The sequence below is a fragment of the Schistocerca gregaria genome, chromosome 1, assembly GCF_023897955.1.
Source record: "Schistocerca gregaria isolate iqSchGreg1 chromosome 1, iqSchGreg1.2, whole genome shotgun sequence".
Lineage (NCBI taxonomy): Eukaryota > Metazoa > Arthropoda > Insecta > Orthoptera > Acrididae > Schistocerca > Schistocerca gregaria.
The window spans coordinates 200,495,737-200,502,393 of NC_064920.1; the positions used below are offsets into that span (position 1 = coordinate 200,495,737).

General features: G+C 40.6%; 1 non-coding gene across 1 annotated transcript; it reads left to right on the forward strand.

The window, feature by feature from the left end:
• Nucleotides 1–2,977: 2,977 nt before the first annotated feature.
• On the forward strand, nt 2,978–3,052 carry Trnas-cga (transfer RNA serine (anticodon CGA)). The gene has a single exon. It is a non-coding gene; the product is annotated as a tRNA-Ser (tRNA).
• Nucleotides 3,053–6,657: the final 3,605 nt, after the last annotated feature.

Below are 6,657 nucleotides of genomic sequence, written 5' to 3' on the forward strand. Positions count from 1 at the left end.
AGAAGAGATAGAGAAGATCCAACGTGGAGCAGCGCGCATCGTTACAGGATCATTTAGCAATCGCGAAAACGTTACGGAGATGATAGATAAACTCCAGTGGAAGACTCTGCAGGAGAGACGCTTAGTAGCTCGGTACGGGCTTTTGTTGAAGTTTCGAGAACATACCTTCACCGAGAAGTCAAGCAGTATATTGCTCCCTCCTACTTACATCTCGCTAAGAGACCATGAGGATAAAATCGGAGAGATCAGAGCCCGCACAGAGGCATACCGACAGTCCTCCTTTCCACGAACAATACGAGACTGGAATAGAAGGGAGAACCGATAGAGGTACTGAAGGTACCCTCCGCCACACACCATCAGGTGGCTTGCGGAGTATGGATGTAGATGTAGATGTAGATGTAGAAGATGGTGCCTGTACATCCGAGCAAAAACCCAGGTGATGCCAGAGAATTGTGGTAAGAAAAGTTCGGACTTTTCTCTGGAATGCAGGACAATATGAATAATACAGAGTGATCACTAAACAATGTCCCAGTTCCAATGTTCTATTATATCAGTTTAAGTTACACAGTGTACAACGAATAACACACAAAATTTAAGGTAACTAACGTAGTATTTCTTACAAATGTTCAATACTTGCTCCTATAGTTATATGGCACACATTCAACCTAAAATTTAACTTTTCACCAACTTTCGTTAACTAGTCCAGAGTGATTGAAGGCTCTTCAGTTCTCTACCTCAAGTTTGGCAAATAACTAGGTAGTGGCGCAATGTAGACACGATCGTTTATAAAACGCAAAAAGAAAAAATTACATGGCGTGAGGTCAGGTGAACGAGGAGGCCGTTGGAAAAGAAATCTCTCTCGTACTGACCGTTACGACCAATGCAACGGTCAGGCACTTCGATTTAGAACCATTCTCGTACAAGCAAATGGCAATGGGGGATTGGGGGGGTCCATCTTGTTGCCAAATAGTGTTCACGTAATGATGATGAAGTACCATACTCCATGAAAGAGTGTAGGGGAACGATGCGGGAGACCCTCACCGCCGTACCAGCAAGGTCCCAGTGGAGACAGTTTGCCGTTGCCTTCCTCCGACCGTTAATGGGGATGAATGATGATGATGAAGACGACACAACAACACCCAGTCATCACGAGCCAGGGAAAATCCCCCGACCCCGCCGGGAATCGAACCCGGGACCCGTGCTCGGGAAGCGAGAAGGCTACCGCGAAACCACGAACAGCGGTCTTTAATATACTAATTAATGAAAGAGCCATTCTTGCAAAAATACAGATAAGCCAACCTCTTACGGTAGCTCCAGGAAAAAAAAGTTTACGTGACGTCAGTGTAGGGCAGAAAACGTTTAATTTTGGGGAATCTCTTTAATATTTTACAATTTCATGGCGACGTTGTGGCAGCAGGTAGCAACATTCAGGGTATTTGCCTTCCGGCTTACATGAAAAGTTGACTCATCTGTGAACAGTGCATGATTAAGTCATCAACGTGCTACAAAACCACACTTTAAAAATTATAACGTATACCACAATCTGGTTTTAAAGCATGTACTAACTATAATCAGCGTGGACGTATGTGTAAACTTCTCCTGAAAACTTCCACACGGTGGATTTTGGCAAATTAAGTTCAAAACTTGCTTTTGATTAAAGTTCTTAGGATTAAGAACGTAAGATGCTCTGTCATGGTCAACTTACTTTTCAGACACTTTCGCTAGCCTCGTGCTTTTGTTTTTACACACTCATCTGAGCGTTTGTGACTGACTATACCTCTGGCGGATGTTTTTGTCACTTGGAGGACCACAATTAAAATTTAAATGAAATGCACCATGAAATGAAATTACGGATTCACTCTTAGCAAATGTGAGCACACAAAACTCTTTAGGCCCAGGGGTAGCAATTTTGCATGCGTGGCCTATGTTGCGCTGCAAGCTGGGAAACAACAAAGGAGTACTGTCGCATGGTATCATCTAAAACTGTCAGACCAGCTGCGGCATAGTCGCGTATACGAACAGTGATCCAATACTGTCAAAATGTTTTTTTTTTTTTTTTAATTACACTCTTTGATCACAATATCAATTCTTTTGACGATGACCGGTTTCAGTCCGTGGTGACCATCGTCAGATCTACAATATACAAATATATACACCTAGTGAGCAGTGTTTCAACACAATACAGCAACACGTATCACAATATAGCATCATTTAACCTGGGAAATGTACAGATAAAATACGGTAAAACCATGCCCTAAAGTGATAAGGCCATAATGGCAGTGTCAAAACATATAAATATAATCAGCACAGCATCGTCACATAGGCCCAAAATAAGGTGTACAATAGGCCACATCGTCGACACAGTTACTATTGCTACCGGCTACTGGAGTACAGTAGCTACAAGAAGTCTGAAAGTTCCTGGCAGATTAAAACTGTGTGCCCGACCGAGACTCGAACTCGGGACCTTTGCCTTTCGCGGGCAAGTGCTCTACCAACTTTTTTTTTTGTAATCTCATTTTGTTCGTTTCAATTGTTCGTGGCGGACGACACCAGACGCCCATTGAAGTTCGTTATTGATCCATTCACTCAGTTTTTTTATTACAGAGGGCAGCTAACCCTCTGACCGAACACGCTGAGCTACCGTGCCGGCTTAAATGACATTTGAAGTTGTATTGCTCCTTTGCTCGTCTCTGCACGCTAGCTGTACCGCCAACTGAGCTACAGAAGCACGACTCACCCCCGGTACTCACAGCTTTACTTCTGCCAGTATCCGTCTCCTACCTTCCAAACTTTACAGAAGCTCTTCTGCGAACCTAGCAGAACTAGCACTCCTGAAAGAAAGGATACTGCGGAGACGTGGCTGAGGCACAGCCTGGGGGATGTTTCCAGACCTTCTGGAAGAAGAGCTTCTGCAAAGTTTGGAAGGTAGGAGTCGGATACTGCAACAAGTACAGCTGTGTGTACCGGCCCTGAGTCGTGCTCCGGTAGCTCAGTTGGTAGAGCACTTGCCCGCGAAAGGCAAAGGTCCCGAGTTCGAGTCTCGGTCGGGCACACAGTTTTAATCTGCCATGAAGTTTCATATCAGCGCACACTCCGCTGCAGAGTGAAAATCTCATTCTACAAGAAATCTGTTAGCTTACATCCTACCTAGATACCGCTACTGTGAGCTTAGATGTAGTCATCATTAACGCAAAAAACGTAATCTGTTTTCATAATGTGTTTTCATCAAATTATGTTTTTTGCGTAAATCATGACTACATGTAAGCCCACAGTAGCGACATCTAGGTATGTCGTAGGCAAACAGATTTCTGGTAGCTACTGTACTACAGTAGCCAGTAGCAATAATGAGTGTGTGGACGATGTGGCCTACGGTACACCTTATTTTAGATCTATATGGCGATGCTGTGTTGACTATATTTATATGTTTTGACGCTGCCATTATAGCCTTATCACTTTAGGACACGGTGTAAAAAGGTACGTTTTACCGTATTTTATCTGTACATTTCCCAGGTTGTATGATGCAATATTGTGATACGTGTTGCTGTATTGTGTTGAAACACTGCTCACTAGGTATATATATTTGTATATTGTAGATCTGACGATGATCATCACGGACTGAAACCGGTCAACGTCAAAAGAATTGATATTATGACCAAAGACTGGAATAAAAAACCATTTAAAACTGTTTGTGTCACTGGTAATCTCTTTGGATTCTACCTGCCTTACATAGCTACACTCCATACGAATACTTTCAGAAACGACTTGCTGACACTGAAATCTATACTCGATGTTAACAAATTTCTCTTCTTCAGAAACGCTTTCCTTGCCATTGCCAGACTAAATTTTATATCCTCTCTACTTCGACCATCGTCACTATTTGGCTCCCCAAATAGAAAAAAAACGTACACCGGCAATCTTTAATAAATTCATTACTCACTCAATTAAAAACTTTAGTTAATTACATTTGAAATAAACCCGACTAAGAAAGGTTCACCAAAAATGGTTCAAATGGCTCTAAGAACTATGGAACTTGACATCTGAGGTCATCAGTACCCTAGACTTAGAACTACTTAAACCTAAATAATCTAAGGACATCACACACACCCATGCCCGAGGCAGGATTCGAACCTGCGATCGTAGCAGTAGCGTAGTTCCAGACCGAAGTGCCTAAAACCGCTCGGCCAGAGCGGTCGGCAAATATTCACAATTAAATATATTTATATCTCTAATATCAAAATGCGAAGGCTGGTGCGAGAATTGAGGTAAATTTGTGTTATTTGTATTCTTCAAAAGACCCTGAAATCGAAATACTACACATTTTTACTAACGACAAACAACCTTGAATATTTCTTAAAGACTTTCACGACGACAGTGAACGTAGAAGAGACCTACTATGACGTTCTTAAGACTATAGAATGGGCAACAGAAAGATCTTAAAACATAATTATAGCAATTGAAATTAATACACAATTACAAGTTTTCATTGAAAGAAATCAAAGGTCTTTGTCGGATCGAAAACAGCAACGGCCCAAATAATTATTCAACCAACTATTTGAAAATTCACTGTCTTTCGGTTAACAGATCTTTTGGACAGAATAATTCGTAATCACGCCCCACCAGTCATGTTAGGACACAACGACACATGACAAATACAACATACTAATAGCTATTAAAGATACAGTCTTATATCCGAAAGTAGTTTTACTGATACGCAAGACGTTAGATGTTATCAATAAACAAGGCGCTATTTTAAGCAGTTCTGAATATATTTGACAAATAGAACTTGAAATTTATGATATGGCCAAAAATTTTCATACAGTGACAGTTCAAGTGACTTGATAGTTTATTCCATCATCATCATTAGTGTCCTGCCAAATGGCAGGTTTCACGTGGTAGTTCTCCAGGCTGTCTAGTCTTCTGCCATCCTCTTCAGGTCTACATAATTTTCTCTTTCCTATATGTCATCTATCATCTTGTATTTCCTTCTTCCTCTCAGTCTTCTCCCACAAACCAGTTCTTCTCGCCAACCGTTTCCAGTACTCTTTCATTACTCACTATTTCCATCCAACTTAACCTGTCCATTATCCTCCATATCCACATCTCAAATGCCTCTAAACTTTTTTCATCCTTTCGTCTCAGCGTCCATGTTTCTGCCGCATATAGTGCCACACTCCAAACAAAACATTTTCCAAGCCTTCTCCTTAGACCTCTATCTAATTTGCCACATAACAGTCTTCTCTTTCTGTTGGATTCCTCCTTCGCTATGGCAATTCGAGTTTTCACCTGATGATGACATCTCAAGACGTCAGTTATTGTGCTTCTATGATATTTAAATGCACTTACTTGTCTAATTGTAGATTGTCCTATTTTAATAATTGACAGTCTGCGCCTTGTGCTGATGACCACACTCTCTGTTTCTCTGTGTTTGTTTGCACGCCATATTCCACACAAGCTTCATTCAGATCTTTCAGCATGTTATTTACTGTCCACTCACTTTCTGCCACTAATACCATGTGATCAGCAACTCTTGTACGTTCTATTTTCTTTCCACCAAAACACATTCCTCTTTTCGCATCCAGCCCTTTGGCAATAATCTCTTCAAGGTGTGCGTTACATAACAGTGAGGATTCTTGCCATCTGTCCAAAACCTCCTGTGGTTCTCTTGCTAGTGTACCATCCGCTCTATCTATTTCTATGTTATTCCTCTTTCTTTTACATTCAAAAACTATCTCACTAGCATCATTTCATACTTTCCCTCTTCCTCCATTTTCTATATTTCGCCGCATTTCTACTTCATCCATTTTTCCTTTGCTTCTTCAGTTTCTCTTCTTAATTCACTATTCAGTACCTGTACCTCTTTTTGCCTTCTTCAGTTTCTACTATTTTCCATTTTCTCCGCTCTTCCATCTATTTCAACATGTTTTCTGTTATCCATTCTTTCCTGGCGCTTGGGATATTCTAATTCCTAGTACTTCTTTGGCAAAGTCCATTAGTCTTTCACTCATTTTTATCCATTTGTCATTAACACTTTCATCAACACTACCTCTTTCCCTTTTTTCCATAAATATGTTTTCCAAATCTGATGCCTTTCCTATCTCTTTGAGTCTTTCTGTGTTTAGTCTCTTTTGCTTTATCTCTCCAGACTTTTTTCAGCTTCACTTGTATTTCTCTCACTACTAGGTTGTGGTCTGAATTTATATCCGCTCCTGGATAAGCTTTGGCATTCTTCAGACAGTTTCTAACCCTTTTTTTTGTATCAGGATGTAGTTCAACTGATATCTTTCCCTATTCAAATTTGTTATCCATGTGTAACGTCTAACAAAAGGAGATAGTTTAATTAGTGTACCAAAAATATTAGCATTATTTTAATTACATTAAAGTAAGCTTTTTAAATTTGCTTAAGTTCGGCATAGAGCAGCAGTGCCAAGACTAACGAACAGTCATGTAACAACTTTGCCTTACCTTCTGAGCGTGAACCAATGAGTGCCAATACGAGCCATATTTGTTGAGCTCAAGACACAGTTTGCCAGCAACGACTCAGCATGTTCCATTAAATACAATTACAAAATCATCTGGGTCTGAAACACAGAATATTGTAGTAGCTTGCATGGTGCGAGGACGACACACAATTAAAAAAACATTCTTTCAACAGCATAA